This window comes from Bombina bombina, chromosome 10 (genome assembly GCF_027579735.1).
Source record: "Bombina bombina isolate aBomBom1 chromosome 10, aBomBom1.pri, whole genome shotgun sequence".
Taxonomy (NCBI): Eukaryota; Metazoa; Chordata; class Amphibia; order Anura; family Bombinatoridae; genus Bombina; species Bombina bombina.
The window spans coordinates 122,109,231-122,127,187 of NC_069508.1; the positions used below are offsets into that span (position 1 = coordinate 122,109,231).

General features: G+C 32.8%; 1 protein-coding gene across 3 annotated transcripts in view; it reads right to left on the minus strand.

The window, feature by feature from the left end:
- The window catches only part of ADGRL2 (adhesion G protein-coupled receptor L2), a 276,588-nt gene extending 258,895 nt beyond the window's left edge, over nucleotides 1–17,693 (minus strand). For all 3 annotated transcript variants that reach the window (XM_053693323.1, XM_053693322.1, XM_053693321.1), the window contains exon 1: nucleotides 17,075–17,693. The gene's annotated coding sequence lies outside the window, so the exon portion shown is untranslated. The remainder of the gene's footprint in view (nucleotides 1–17,074) is intronic.
- Between the last annotated feature and the right edge of the window lie 264 nt (nucleotides 17,694–17,957).

A 17,957-nucleotide genomic window follows, 5' to 3' on the forward strand; every position in this document is an offset into this window, starting at 1 on the left:
AGCAACAGTTTACACCATGTGAAAGATGCTACTATAAAGAAGAATATGCACAGATACTGATCTAAAAAAATCCAGTATAAAACCTTACTTAGCAGCTCCTAGTTTAGCACTGTTGATGTGGTTAGGCTGAGACACCCAGTGAAAGTGCCTAGGAAATTATTAAGAGCAGACCTTCCCCCTAACAAAGCTATATTCCACACAGTCATTGGATGCACAATCTAGTGAGCCATTTATAAACATTCTTAATTGGCCTCAGCAGAAAAAGTAACCTAAGTTACAATATGGCAGCGCCCACTAATTTATGGACATTATTGTTACCCTTATTCTTTTCAATAAACAACTAATATAATTTTTTAAACACACATGTACAAATTATTTTCAGGTTAATCTTTCCTCTGAATACATCATTCAAGCAATCATTCATTAGTGTTTAATGTCTCTAAGTATTACATTTTCAGTATAGGTGGGATACAACAAGCAACATCAGCTATTTCAAATAGCAAAATAAAAAAGGTAAATGAGATATTTGTAAACCTTTTCTCTAGCAGGTAAAATGGATAATTGGGAACACATTAAAGGGCAGAAAATGTAAAATACACTGTCCCTTTAAGCATTTAACATCACAGTTGTCCATATAGCTTCACAGGAGCACAGAAATCACATACTCTTGCCTGATTTTCCATACCATATTTAAAATGTAAATTTGATAGCTTTAAATCAAGATTTCTGAAACAACTTCCTCGCGTCCAATATTCAACCGTTCAATTGCAAAATCATTTTTTTTAAACTGAATAATCAAGGATTTTTTTGTTCATTTTACAGTTGCGTCCATCTCTTTCAATAAAGCTAATGTCTTATTCAATGCACATTTAAACCGCTTATATATTTACAGGGGTCGACAAATTTGTTTAAAATTTAGGAGCCAGTAAGAATATTTAGGAACCAGTCATACTTTTAGGAGCCAGACAGTGGCATTTGTATATATAAATATGGAGAATAATCTGAGAAAGTTCGGAGCCAGGGGCGAGCCCTGGCTTATAATATATATATAATTTTTTTTATTAAATGATGATCTTTCGTATATGGATTCTGAAACTTTAATGTTAAAACTGTATTTGTTATGTTTTTTTTTTAAATAAAAGCATGTTTGAAGTTATTGGCAATGTGACCTTGATTCAAGACACCCATTGTCTCAGTATCATGATATATGTGGTCAATTCAGAAGTAAATTGATATTCTCTATTGCACATGCGTGTACATGCACATAAAACGATAATCATTTTACTTTATGCTATTTCCAAAGTATAGTAACCTTTTGTGCATACTGTTGGGACTTCAGGAATACCAGTGACTCCAGTTATCTAGAATTTTACTCCTGGCTACTATGTTTTCTTGATTGTATGTCTATCTATATATTACAAAGTTTTTATGGCTCCTAAGGGAATTTAAGCCTGGCCTATCATTCTTCCTGGTTCCTACATTTCATTTCAAATAGATTTGTATATCCAGAATTTAAGTAAATGTTCAGACAAATAATAAATATCACAAGCAAATGGTGATGTAATTATATCAATGTTATATGATTATTTTCCAAGAAAAACCTTTTAATGTTAGTTGAAGGGAAATCATCAATGTAAAGTGGATAAAAATAATTAAACAGACTATAATCACACCATTTAACTGTAAAGAACAATCGGCAAGTAGGGCAAGACAAAAATGAACCAAATTACTAACAGTACAAAGGTGGTTTTTATCATGCATACAGTTTAGGAAAGTGCAGTTAAACTGAATTCCCAACCTTTTGAAAGTTTATAATACTTTTTTCTGAAGAATGCAAGAGTCTGCATACATGTATAATACAGTGCAAAAAAACCTACAAAACAAAATACATAACATGCTTATATTGTTCAGCATAATGCAACATTACTATGCTAATATGGGTGTATATATACTGTATATATACACACACTGTATATATATATATATATATATATATATATATATATATATATATATATATATATATATATATATATATATATATATATATATATATATATATATATATATATATATATATATCACATATACATACACACACACATATTAAAAAAATAATTATCAATCAATTGCCAGTTAGTTGTTTAACTGAACTGTAATGCTAATCCTTTTCAACCTCCACTATCCAATCTAGCTTACTGGTTTAAAGGCACATAAAATTAAAAAAGTATCATAGTTAAATAAAGCTATGTTTTGTCTAACATTTAAAAGCAGATTTTTATAATTAAAAAAAAATTTGTACAAACCTTACCAAAATTCTCGTTCCATACTGGCCTCCAACGGGTATTTTTTTTGTTTTAACTTGCTCTATTGTAGTTAATCAGTGTCTCATCGGTTAAAAGAAGCCGTTCTACGTTTTCACTATCCTGTACTCAGCTTGTTGTTACTGTAGAGGAATAGAGAAGTGCTCTGCGCATGAGCAGGGTGTTTAATTCTCATGCTACGGCCCATTCACACGGCGCACAGCCCTCAAAATAGGTCTTGCCAGTGAGCGAGTGATAAATGCTTAACTATTCTCTCATGGTGAGGAATAGGGAACAAAAGTGCACGACATAGGTCGACTCCTTTCAGCTACTGCATCAGCAGGACAATAAAATAAAAGAATTATCCTGGGGGGGGTAAACTAAAGTGAAATCAGGGGCTTTAAGAAAAATAAATCTTTAAACGGTACTTAAAGGGACATGAAAGCCAATTTTTTTCTTTCGTGATTTAGAAAGAGCATGTCATTTTAAACAACTTTCTAATTTACTTCTATTATATACTTTGCTTCATTCTCTTGATATCACTTGCTGAAAAGCATATCTAGATATGCTCAGTAGCTGCTGATTGGTTGCTGCACCTAGAGGCCTTGTGTGATTGGCTCACACATGTGCATTGCTATTTCTTCAACAAAGGATATCTAAAGAATTTAGCAAATTAGATAATAGAAGTAAATTGGAAAGTTGTTTAAAATTGCCTGCCCTATCTGAATCATGAAAGTTTAATTTTGACTAGACTGTCCCTTTAATAAAGATTAGAATATCCTTGTATTGCTTCACCGTTATTGATGTACCACAATAGGGACTTGACAGTGTATTAAAAGCAATGCTGTACTTACTTGCTGCCTGAACAATTTATAATTTGAAAGCAATATCTACTATTTTTGAGCACCACCATATAATATTGTGAGAGGAAATAGATTTACTAGACTCGTAGCTAAACCTTTGACAATGTACATAGTATTGGACTATGACACGATGAAAGGAAATATCCGTTGGTATCATACAGCATTTGTGTGAAGCAAGAAAGATTAGCAAAAATGATCTTATAAAAAACAAACTTATAAAAGGTCACTATGCTTTTATACATGAATCTGGAAAAATATTGGAGGTAGTAAAATAAAAAAAAATAAAAAAAAAATGAATAATGTTAATTTACTAGATAAGGAAAGTAATAATATATTGTGTTTTGTTCAGTTAAAGACCTGCAGATTATTATTTTTTTAAACCAAAAAAGCTTGATGGAGACTTTCACATAATTTCATATAGGAATGACCAACTATCTCTAACTAACAATATAGAACTGAGCTGTTAAACACTGCAGGCATCTGGTGCCTTTATATGGTGTTGATTAAATCGTCCACCTGCCCTAGTTCACAAGACCAGCAACATTCTCATCTTTACTACAACCTGCTTTACACCTTTGTACATCTTACAGTTATGCTTTTGTTGGGAGTTTCTTTAGAAGTATTCATTTTGTCTAAATCAATAACATTTCTCTAATCTGTTTACCAATACAATTATTTTTTTTTTATTTGAAATATTGAACTTAATGTATAATAAAGGGACTTTGACCTTAAACAATTATGTGTTATCTTAATCATGTGTTTAACTGATTACAACATAATACTTGTTTTGTTAGCTTGTACTCATGTATTTCCTCTGGCCAGTGTAACATCAGAGTCTATATTTAGCAAGTGGCAGACAAGGCATGGACAAGAAGAAACACATTTACTTACATCTAGTACTTTTAAAAGAAAAAAGAAATGTGGATTGCTGTATGTTATTATATTCCCCACCCTAAATCTTATTTTTTTTTTTTAAATGTAACAGAAGTTTGCAAATAAAGATTTAAGGTGTAACACGTAAAGCGACATAAACAGTATTTGTTAACACCCACCAAGTTAAACTAAGCCAGAAATAATAATATATGGTAGAAAATGACCTTGGGTCCAAAATTCTAAGCTACAAAGTCAAATTTGCTGCTGGTATTAGATAAAGAGTTTCTATACAGAATATTTGGGCAGATTTAAAACCAAACTATATAATCAGCTCTAAGATAAGAACAGTCAAAATATTTGACAACCTCTCTTCAGATAGATACCATAGAAAATACCAAGAGTGTTTCTTAAAGCCACAAATAACCATCACTGGCATTCAGACAGATACCAGACAAAGTATTTGGTGTAAGACAAATTAAAAACCAATTGCAGTTGATTTATTTCAGCTAATGTTTCCAAACACACAGGACATTTAAGAACAGTATAATGTCTGTGTACCATTAGAGGAAGGGGGAAAAAAAAAAAAAGCTTTCAACATAATGAAACAGTTCTATAGAACATACAAAATTTTATTGCAATTATTTTATTACCTTTTTATTGTTGCGAAAGGTATTCAAAACAAAGAAGACATAAAACTCACCAACCTTACTTTACGCAGGGTGGGTACGGAAAAAGCAAAGGTCCTTCCAAGGCAAATAGATCAATATTAACAAGTACAATTAAAGTCTGAGTCACAAAACATATCCATTTACAAAGAATGCTTTAAAATATTGTAGTTGCTTTGGATGCAAAAAGGCTGTTTTAAAAAGTTTTACTTTGTAAAACAATTTTAAAGGCTGTTTGCATTCAACCCACTGTTATATATTAATATACTTTTTACCTCTTTGATTACCTTGTAGCTAAGCCTCTTCTGACACCCTCCGTATCACGACATTTTATTTATTATCGATTGACGTGCATTTTACCTAAATTAGTGCTGTGTTGTGCACAACTCACAGGCAAGAGCACAATGTTATCTATATGGATCAAATGAACTAGCATGCTCCCGTTGTGAAAAGTTAATAAAAAAGCATGTGATAAGAGGCTGTCTGTAGTGGCTTAGAAACAGGCAGAATTTTAGAAGGTTTAAATGTTATAAAGTATATTAATATAACAATGTTGGTTGTGCAAAGCTGGGGAATAGTAAAGGCATTATCTATCTTTTTAAACAATAATAATTTTGGTGTTGACTGCCCCTTTAACAATGCCAATTTGTTTAAGAATAGACATAAGTTGTTAATACAAGTATGATTATACGCATTGGGGTAATAAAAAAAAAAAAAAATGTTTCTGATGCCAAATTAAGTTTAGAATTCTTTTTTTCTTAATTCATACTACAATAATCCTATTGGAGAGCAATTGTCGTGGTTAACATTCTTACCCTATTTTAGAAATGTTCTATATAAAATGTGGCAGTTTCTTGAAGATTATACACACGCATGCTGTGAGAGGGTAATACCTACACAATAGTCTTTGCCAGTACCGTAAATCTCTTCATTAGACAACAGCCTATTACAGGATATCTGCTTAACCATTTCTGTACTTAAAGGGCTATTTAGTGTAACAGAATGACTTTTTACAATAGCAAGGATTAGCCAGTATAAATAATAAATTGGCACCAGTATGGAGTCCTGTTAAACATTTCAAACCTTTGCGGAAAATATAAAATAATCCAAAAAATGAAACATGACAGATTCGGAACTAAATCCGAATTCTGTGTTCCAATCACCTCAGAGCATTTGAACAAACACATTTTGCACTGCATTGCGGCTAAAGGCCACATAAAAGTATATTTTTATTATGAATTTAAAGCAGTTCCCACAATCTTTAAAAATAATAAAGTAAAACAGTAACTTTTTCTTGAAATGTATTTCAGTAACAAATCGTAGAAAAAGTGCATAAAAATATATATATATATAAAATAATCAAGCAACATCATATACACATACATATATATATATATATATATATATATATATATATATATATATATATATATATATATATATATATATATATATATATATATATATATATATATATATTAGCTTTAAAGGAGTTTAGGTAGATATTGACCTAGCAGAAATAAGAGCATTTTAATACAATTTGCAAATACAGGGCACTTCTGGTAAAGGAAAATAAAATATAAAAGCATGTACTTAACTTCATGGATTTATATTTCCAGAGATGAAAAACATAAGCTTTGCAAGGGCTTTTATATTCTAAACTGGCCATTATCATTATAGTTTTGTCTGCAAAATGTAAAATTGTATTCTACAGAAAGATTTGTCCAGAAGAAAAAAACAAAAAAGCAACTAAAATATAATCTACAGATTAATACTAAAAAATGTAAAACAACAAATAAAAGCGCTGAAAAAAAAAAACATATATATATATATATATATGTTAATAGGACAAGTGCACTCTCAGAACAGTATCACGATTTGCCAGGGTGCACGAATGTGGGTAATAATAGCAAAAGATAGAAAACAGCACTCTCTGGTCTTAAATACAAAGTACTACAAATAAAACAACCTTTGTATTTAATACCAGAGAGTGCTGTCCTCTATCTTTTGCTATTATTACCCACATTCATGCACCCTGGCAAATCGTGATACTGTTCTGAGAGTGCACTTGTCATATATATATATATATACACACACACACACATTTTATTTGTTTAGATAAAGTGATAACCACTTAACAGAAAGTGCTCCTAAGACAAAACTGGTGAAAGCTGGATTTTAGCAACTCAAATGTAGGTTGCATATGTTTAAAAAAAAAATAATAAAAAAAAAAAAAAAAAAAAAAAGTAGGTTTTTGACCCCATATGCCCCTTATTATAAACACATACAGGTAGAAACCCCCTTTGTCCAAACTACTTAGGACCGAAAAAGGTTTGGATTTAGGAGTATTTGCATCTGTAACATAGGACAGGTTGGAGAGTGGAACGTTTACAACAATATCTTACGTTATTTAGGCAATATTTACATGCCATAATACAGCTTATACATGCAACCTAAAGGTGGTTTTATAATGCTTTTGTATACATAGTACCATCAGAAAGATAGTACAGTACTAAATATAGACTTTGCATTTTAGAACACAAAAAAAACAGGTAGATAAGATTGTGACTTATTGGTGGGAAGAAATGGTAATTTTTAATAAATGTATTTATATCGGAATAATTCTGGATTTTGTACCTGTACTATATAACTGCATTGCATGTAGCAGTATATTTGGCTATGTGACTATAAAGATCCAAGGGGGGGGGGGGGGGGGGGGGGGAGAGAGAAAGAGTTCTTCTGGACTTTATATCAGCTGGAAAGAGTGCATAGGTCTTTTCTCTACAACTTTTTTTTCAGCAAAATTAAAAAAAAAAAATTAAAAGAAAATGCATTTACAATTTGTAAACAGCTGCCTCCAGTGATTTACAGTAATGTAAAATATAAGGACAACAATTAACAGGGGTCTCAAAAATAGTTTGTATACACAACTCATCTTCGGAAGAAAAATAATCATTCCAGCTTGATTAGCTCATGTGCAAACTCCCACTGTAGGTAAAAAAAAGTGTGGGAGCGATAAACCAACAAATCTTCGCTTTAAGTAACATTCTTTCGTAATCATTCATAGACTTTTGCAAACCTCATAATAAAAAGCCATGAAAAGTATAGACAGGCAGCTTAATCCGTTGAGATGCTAAAAGACACAGATGACAAACTTTTAAAGTTCCACAAAAATGTTTTGCTATCAGCTTTGGAGGTGAAAAACAAGACTATCATAGCAATAAATCTGTAATTGAAGACCACCCAAAACAAGACAAGACTAGCCCCTGATGTTTAAACAAACAAATAAACAGCAAGAGACCAGTGTCTCTATTTACCTTTTGGTGAATTAAGAGACTTAAAGCTGTTTTAGTTACACCTTCATAGTTTCCTTTTCTATCCCCAAAAATGCAACAAGGACAATGTTTTCATATGGTGTCTATAAACAAATAGTTGCCAAAGAAACTAGTTTTCTTTAAACTACTGATCCTATGAACCCTTAATGTAGCTTCCTGTTTAAATGTGTTTTCCCCTCAATTACCTAAGGAAAACTAGAAAGAAAGAAACGTATACTATACATACATGAAATAAAAATGCGTGACTTTTGTCTATAGAGGTATTGTTATAATAATCAATTGATTTATCATAAGGAAGATAAAAGCCAAAATATCTAAAAGCCTTGGAAAAAAAAAAAAGAAAGAGAAAAGCCACACAAAAGGAAAAAAAGAATATACTAAGGAGACATAGGAGGGGAAAAAATGCAGTATTGCTTGCAATTTTTAAAACCATTTCATAAAATGTAGTAGAGGATTCCTTCTCAAACCTTCAAGTCTTGTTTGGAGCATAAATCTGTTCTGGCAGGCTGACCTTTACACAGAAATTACACCACCAGGGAAAAAAGCTATAAGAAATGCTGTTTAAAGTCAACATTGATATTCCCCCGTCCCCCCTACAAGAACAGATTTTTTTGATACACTCTACCTGTTGGGTGCAACTGGCAATCCAGTAGAGGCATCTAGGAAACAGATGAGACCCGAGACGGTTATACTGCAAATAAGCAACTAACAGAATAATACTTCTACTGGTGATAGCAGATAATCAAAATAGCAGAAGTAAAACAAACAAGCCACACAGCAAGATTTTGAATAGAAAACCAAAAAAAATGCATCTCCATAGGGAAAAAAAAAAGGAAGTCAGACTGATGATTGCATTTCTGCAGATCATCACTATATTCATTGGCTTTGAATATATCTAAAAAGATGTCTATATAAATATTTAAGCACTAGTGAACATTATATTTCCGCTTGCATATTGTTTAAACTTAGCTATTGCTAATAATACTAATAGTAGTTCTTCTACTACAAAAAATAATCAATATTATCTTTATTTAAAACACCAACTGATTCCATGACACGGTTAACTACTAAAAAAAGATAAAATGCAGTCTAAGATTGAGGGATAACTGAAAACTTTTGAATATTAACATTTATCATTCAAATGTTATTTCATAAAACGTAAAAGAAAATAAGGCATTAGGGTTCGCTCTCATTAAATTTTGCCCAGTGGTATAATTTCCGGGGGAAATGTAGAAATCGGTTATAGAAAAAAAAAAAAGTTAATAAGAAAGCACAGTATGACAGAACAATGGCTGATGAAAACTTCAGCCTCTAAACGTTGGAAGATATGATATTTAATCGCAAGCAAACATGCAATTCCCTTGAAAAAAATGTGAATTAATATGCAAAACTAGATTCCAGAATCCTAGCTGTTCTACTTTTCTTCGTAACAGACAAAAATAGGAACAGTTATAAAGTAAGTTTGGGAATCCAAACAGCTTTTGACTGCCCAGCTGTTTACATCAACAAAGCAAGAAAAAAAAAAAAAAAAAAAAAAGTCTCATCCCACTACACATCATTCAAGAACGCTTTTTGACAGTAATAGGCGTTAGATAATTCTGTCATCTGTATCCACAGCAATAATCAGCTTGGAGGTGTTGATAGTAAAATCTGAAAGCAAAAGTTGCTTCTCATAAGACCTATAATACAAGTTTACCAGGAACTCGGCTTTTAAATCCGTCATTCATAGCCTTCTGACTTCAACAAATGCTTCAGTTATCAGAACTGAAGAATTCCGAAAATCTTAATCATATGACAGTGCTTTTCAGGTTAAAATAAACAGACTAATAAAAAGATGCGGACCTATAATCTGAAAAGTAAAATTATTGCATAAAGCTCAACATTGGGAAGGCTCTTTGACCATAAGTGGCTATATGGTGCCAGTTTTATACAACGTCATAATCACAAAAACAACAGAGCTCACCAAATCCAGGAGCCACACACATCTGTATCCAATATAGTAAAGAACCGCACTCACTGGACTTGTGTCAATAGTGAGAGATATATATATAGATAGATAGATAGATAGATAGATAGATAGATAGATAGATAGATAGATAGATAGACACACACACATATAATTAATTACATACACACACCTTTCCAGGAAAAGGAAAAAACATCTGTCTGACCTACAAATTTAATCCAATTTATTATTTATTTAAAATAAGAGGCACTGCAACATTTTTTTTATATATACACAACAGACTGTAAATTGTTCAGTAGAACAAACTAGCATGAAGGCAGACATTGGGTTGAAAAATAACACATTGTAAGATTTTGTATTGATTTCCGTGAGGGGGGGGGAAAAAGTGTTTTTTGCTTTTTTAATTAGACAGGCTGCTTTGCATTGTTTTGTTTGTTGTGTTAAACATATCACATTTGGCAAATAGATAAATAAAGCTAAAATGAAAACATCTGCAGATTCTAACGCTAGCACAACCGGACTACTGCAAAAATCCCAACAATGTAGATGCCAAAGTATTTTTGAAATAAACTAAAAAAAAATATATATATCTGTAGATGTGTGTACACACTATTGGCCAACAAAGAGTGGCCATGATTGTCAGCGTGTGTTATATACAGCGTAGTTCCTCGATTTATTTCATTAAGTCAGTACTCTTTTGTCAAAACTCAGTAACAGGGAACAGAGACTCATTGCACAATAGTGCTAGGCCTAGTGCTAAAACAGTGAGCAAGAACATTGACAGACAGACTTAATGTGACATGCAAACCAGAAAAGGGAGGTTCTTGCAGTCCTGTTTACTCAATACACTGAGACAAATTGGTAAATCAGACTGTGACTGACTCAGATTTGCACAGCTGCATGACAAAATGCTATCACCTCTACGGAAAGTCTCTATCCCCAAAAGAGTTTTTTATTTTTTCAGTAGCACTCTTGGGGCTTTGGGATTCCTTCCTCCAATACAAAGACCAAGGTCTTTTTTTCTTTCTTTCTCAGCCTGCTTATGTTAACTTATTCCATCACATATTGTAAAAATCAGTGACAAGACCAACAGGGGCCCATTTTCTTCAGAACATAAGCACTAGGCAGTTCATGATTAATGTTTCACTCTGAAGAGGGAGACATTACATCCGGGAGCAGAGCAGACCAAAAGTTTTCCCTTCGGCAAAAATAGAATGTAAACTGTTCTATTTAGAGCAACATTTGTCTATTGTATTTAACTAGTTAACCCATAAATTCTAGTATTTTGGCAGTTTTGGCCTGAGAGTGTCTAACTTGATGCAGAATATCATAATGCTCACCCTAGGAGTCAAATCTGCAATGGTTTAGCCAATAAAATAAAAATATAAATGTTATGTTTGAACATCACATTATAAGAGCAGGTGCTGAGAATGCAAACAAATATCACGGGTTATATCCAATTTAAAAAGCAGGTGCAGATGGTTGCTAAGAAATATGTCCTTGCACATACAGAAAATAAAAAAAAAAAAAAAAAAAAGCTATGACATAATTAAAAATAAATAAATAAAAGTGTTTAATAGAAAGAGTGACAGCCTATTCATTTCAACAGCCCGGAACAAAAAAAATCTTGGAATTACAAAGCAGAAATTCACTGTCTGACAGGCTGCTGTGAACGGTAATTACATTTTATCTTGTCTTTGAGTTAAAAAATACCTGTTAAAGGATTTGCATGCGTTTTACTTTTTTTGAAGGAAAAGGGTGTTCAATGCAAGTTCATTCCTAATGGAAGATTTGCTTCCTGTACCCAAACTATAGCAATGGCAGGCAAGTGCCACAAATCAGGCTACAAAAGTTACAACTTGACCTCTTAGGAACATATTTAAGGATTTTTTTTTTGCCACTAGTAATCAAACTTCTTCATTCTGTGTAAATTGATCCCCCCCCCCTCTCTCAGCTGCCTTAGTAATTGAACACATTTATACAACTGTGATGGGATTTTGCTCACCAGTGCACAACACATCAAATCCTCTCTTTAGACAAAGTATATCACTTCATAAAATTGCATTTTTGTTGTAATTAAACAAATTGTATTTAAGCCTGTTTTGTGTCTCAGAAGCAATCAATAGCATTTTGCTGTAGGCTGCACTTTACCTGCAGGTGGTAAGCATTGCGTTTGCTCTAGTCAGGCTGCTATACAGTTGATTATTCTGCACTTAGGGGCTTGTTTGTTTTTTTACTATGCCTCTTTTGGAAGTAGGCCCCTGTGAGTAGTTACTCAACTGATGCCTCATTATGAAAGGAAAAAAAAAAAAAAAAAAAAAAAGTTAAATATGAATCAATGGAATTCCTTACAAAACCAAAAATGTGTATAAAATTAAACTTCATTAAAGCTGCCCAACATTGCAGCTGCACACTTATGCCCAATAAAAAATAAGAGTTTTTAGATGTTTAATAATACATATTTGTTTTATTTCTACTTTGCAACATACTTTAGAATTTTAAATTAAACAAAATTACAGATAATTTTCTCCGACACAAATTAAAATGAAAGAATAAACCTGCATTTTCTCAGGGAAACTAACCAGGTCATTTTTACAATGGAACATTGTTGTCACTGAACATAACATCTAGAGTTGCCGTTTTGTTTCTCAGCCTTCCCACTGGTAGAAGCTTAAGCAGAAGAAAAAAAAAAGTGCACTCATTGTTTATGGGTAACTATCATTTCTTTTTCCTGTAATTATCCAAGAAAACTGGGAAGCCTTAAAAAAATAAAGAACTCATTTTAAATTAATTTTCTTCTCCGTAGGAGTATGAAGAAAATATTGTGAAATAAAAACCATGAACTTTAAAATGCCAACTTGAACAAAAAATGTTTTATAGGGGGGGGACAAAAAAGGTGTTACGATAATGTCATTAAAATCACAAAGCATTAAAGTGCTTGTGAATCATTAACTTGCCTTTTACAAAGGGAAAAAATTGTAGGTATAATAGTTGTTGAAAAATAACACCAAACATTTTTAAAAAGATGAGTTCAGGCATTCTATTAATCAGAATAATAAATGATTGCTTTGTTTGATGGATCTCAGAATAGTAAAATGCAAAAAAAGTGGTTGAAAATAAAAACAAACAACTGGAATTCATTGTAATGTGCAGCGTACAACACTATATATATATATATATATATATATATATATATATATATATATATATATATATATATATATATATATATATAAAACACCAAGACACTACATAAGCCATTAAAGATAAGCTTACCAAAATTAAAAGTTTCAAAAAGGTATTCAGTGCCAAGTAGAACAAATTTTAGCTAGTAGTGAAATTACAGAAATCTATTTATTTTTGTGGACATAAAAAATGTTTGCTAATGACCTAGATTGTAACAAACATTTATCACACAGAAAGGATTGATTGATCTAAATATATAGCGAATATTGTACACAAAAAACACCACACTCCTTAATGCATTAGATGGATGTGATTAATTGGTTCTAAGTTTAACATGCGGTTGTGTTTCCCCAGCTACTAAAAAAACTTTGGAGGTTGGACAAAGCAAATGTGAAAGCTCTACACTTGTTCATTCTAAAACAAGGAAACACCCAGAAACCTGGTGTTAATGTTGCTACTCATTGTGCAAATTGCTGTAATAAATATCCAACCGGTAGACTAAAATTAAGACTTGCAGGGCTGGATGGGAGATCAGTACCTTGATACTAGTTTCTGTAGTTGGTTAGTTGATGTCTTTGATGTCAGAACATTCATAAAATTATAAATAAAAAAAAAAGCCAAACCCTTTTAAAAAGCTATTTTATAGGAAAGTCAAGTTAAAACCTGAAGTAATTGGTTTGTTTTACCTCACCTGGTCCAATATCCTGAATCCTACAACCAATAAGGTTGGCTCTGTTTGTTTCCTTTCACATAGTAACCCAGTTATTAAATCTGGCAGCTGAAAGAACACATTAAATCTTCTTTAAAATTGACCATTTCTGTCACATGAAGAAAAAAATAGTCTCTCGTTTTTCACCTTAAAAGATTAATTGCCTTTTTTTTTGGGGGGGGGGGGTTTGTCCACATAACTACCGAATAGTATCACCTTAAAGGTAATCTTTAGATTATGCTTAATGGCTTGAAAGCCTAATATCTGTTTTTATAGTACTCTATATTCAAAGCAGTCTAGTTAACAGCCATTTAAGTGTGATAATAGCAATTACATCAATGTGCGTTTCTTTCATGTCACCAAAAAGTAGTTCTTGCGGTAGTTGAAAAAGAAAATAAACTGCTCAAATTCAGTTAAATAAATAAAATAAAACAAAATGACAAAATTACATAGCCACTGTAGATAAAGGCATGTCTCTCTGTTTAAAAACATTTCAAATCATGTAATTAACTTAAATGTTATCCTTAATGATCACCCTGCTGCTGTCTTACTAAACAAATTCAAAGAATTCTTGTAAATGTTAGGCCAGGGTGTTTACAATAAAAGAAATATCAATTTCATGTTTAAATTCTGCTATCCATCCATAAATTCATTTCAGCTTAGAAAATTATCTATGGATAAAGTTTAATACCTTTTAAAATCTCAACTTACATTTATAAAATAGATAGCATGTAAGACAGACTATAGATCTGTGAACAGGAAATATAAAATCTGGCACTGGCAGGAGAAATAAAATGCTATTCCTCTAAATCCTTTTGCTTGCTTGTAGAACAAAAAGAAAAAAAAAAAAAAAAGGCCCAATGAACTGAAGACAAAGTTATTTTGTGAGTCTCCGAGTTGGCCTAATTTGGTATATTGATTTTTAATATAATGTAATCAAATACAAAAGTCAAGGCTTAGGTTTAAAATATACACTACAAAAAAAATGCAGTGAACTGGCAGTAAAGAGTTAAAAGATCATGATAAATCGACTGAATTTCTCCTATTATGAGGAAGTTACTATACTATTACACTCCTTAATGATAATAACCAGGCACATGAATCATACAGATTTGGTATACTTTATACACACAATGGTAAAATAAATATGCAACTTTACATTGCATCAAAGTAATTTCATAACATCATTTAATTACTGTTTATTACCTAAGGATTTTTATATATATATATATATATATATACCGTCCAAAGACCTGCGTTGACTATGCAATCCCACCCTAACGATCATATAACACTCCAACACAAAAAAAATAAAAAATCAGCATATAGCTAAACTATACACTAAATGTATTTTTTTACTTTCCTAAATACAAAGAAAACTGTGAAAGCATATGGTTCAACATCCAGCCTTTCCCTTTTGCAATCCCCCCATGGTCTTTTGGGCCTCAACTTGATGCTGCAAAAAAAAAAAAAAAAAATGGAAGGCAGGCTAAAGTTTTGTGAATTGAGTTTAAACTAGGGGGAAAGGCTTTGATATGGTAATTGACCCCTTCAAATCTTAAGAATTCACACTTGCATTAATTCAGACAATTTGTGCAGAATAATGTGGAATAGCACTTCTTTTAGTAACAGGCAACAAAAGGGAGGGATACAGAATAGCTAAAAGCAAACAACAGGGCATTTGTTCTGCAAGATCCCTTTTCCTTTTGTGATTGGAAGAATATTTATGTGCCAATAAAACAGATACACACCTGAACATTACCAGATCTTCTTAGATGTTGGCAAACTAATAGCTTCACAGCTTCAGAGTTGTACAAGACACATAAATAATGAGCAGCTTTAAAACGTGTTGCAGATAACACCTTTCAGAGTCACTTCCATAGTCTGCTGCAGCTGTCCAAAGCTTTCCATATGTTGGTGTCTGTATATATATATATATATATATATATATATATCACTCTCTTTTACAATGCCCAATTCAACTGGGTCACTTAACTTTATCATTGATATAAGTGCAGTAACTCCAATTCAATTTGCAGAATAAGGAGACCCACCATATAAAAACTGTATATAGTGGAATTCACCACTAAGTATAATGTATATAAAATGCATTTACTGAGAGCCAGATTATGGCATCCTTATGATCCAATACTAAAATGATGTATTAATATGCACATAGTGGCTCTACTGTTACAAGTGAGACATTATTTTTACAAATGGTGCATAAATATATATATATATATATATATATATATATATATATATATATATATACACATACACATATATACACAAGTGCATTTAATATTGTTTTGCAACCTTAAAAAAAGGGGACTTTAGCTTCTTTCCTTAATCAAACCCCAAAATGATATTTATTTTCGCCCAGAGGGCATCTGATCGGACACAAGTACTCATTAGTGCAGCCAATATCCAAATCCGACGTCAAAGTTTAGAAGCTCCAGTCTCCAAGAAACAGGGCAATGCTGGTGTCTGGCTCCCTGGCAGGCTCAGAACAAAGGGATCTTGCATCTAATTGTTGCCATTCATTCCGCCTGCCGGAGCCAGTTCACATCTGGCTGCATTTTGATTTTAACCTTTCTTTTCCTTGTCCCATGATACAGCAGCTAGCTCAGTCACCACCCTCCCCCAGATCTTTATTATTTACCCCTTTCCCTATATGGGATCCTTTATGCATTAATAAGCATTACATGCAAAGGGGGGAAAATAAATGCAGCAGCAGTTAAATCTCCTACACAAAATGTTACTCTCTCCTCTTTAGGTCATAAGTCTAGAGCTGTATTCTCATATCACACTGCAATGCACAGCAGGCGGCAGCAACCCCTTGTATCCCATATATGTATTCTAATTTATACCACACATATGAAGGGGAGAGAGAAAAAAAAAATGCAGTCACTAAACCTCTCCAGAGGAACATTCTAGGTTGAAAAATAATCCGACTTGCAATCCACATTACACCAGTTGAATATTTTGTTTCAAAAGAAAATATACTTTGATTACAAAGCTTCTAATGCAACACTTTAACCCATTAATAACTCTCCTATCTGGTGTCCAAGGGGTTAAATGAGCCTTAACAGTAACCAGTTGATTGTAAACATATTATAAACCTCATATTACAATAAGTATTTTATACTGCAGATCATATCAATCTCTTACCTAGTGTTTGATCCAAGGGTTGTTTTTGTTTTTGCAGGGTCGTTGGTTTAGTTTTTTTTTTTCTTGAGAAGGGGTTAAATAGTTTTCCTTACAGTCCTGGGATTTATGCAGAAGAAAAAGGTTAGCCTTGGATCCGAGAGGTTGTAGGAACTCCTTGGGACAGGAGGCGGCTCTCCTTTAAGCACCCAACATCAAGTCAACATTTCCCTGCACTTGCAAATAGCACACATTGCAATAGAAGTAAACTGCAACACACTCCCAAGTCTAATGCAAGAAGAAGAAGGGAGTCCGGGTAAAGGGTAGAGAGAGAAAAAAAACAGCAAGAGAGGCGAGGATCAACTCAAATTTGTAATGCAAAGCTGTGTGTTTGTCAGAGAGGCTGCTGTAGACCTTATTTGCATCTCCCTCGATAACATTGTGGCCCCTGGTGTGATACACTTGCAGATCCACACATTTTAAGATCTTCCAGATCGACTGCAGGCAAAAAAAAGAGAAAGAGCCAGTAAACAGTACAAATGCAAAAAGAAAAAAATCCTTAGCTGAGGATTGTCTACAGCAGCTCCAAAGCTCCCTCCCCCCAATGGTAGCTGCAGAATCCTGACACAGACTCTGCTAGGTCTGAACTGGAGTCCCAGGCTCACACAGTGGAGAAGTCTCCTCCCCTATGGCCCAGCTCATCGTATCAGCCAACAGCCCTCCCAGACACAGCAAACTCCTCCTGCATCCAAGGTGCTCTGCCTGCCCCTCTTAGCAGAATGAATGCACTTGCAATTTCTCATGTACACTGTGTGATTGTGAGCAGACAGATCTTAAATAAACGTCCCTAAATATATGGATCATATCTCTTCTCATGTTGCAGTGTAATTACAGAGAAGTAGATTGG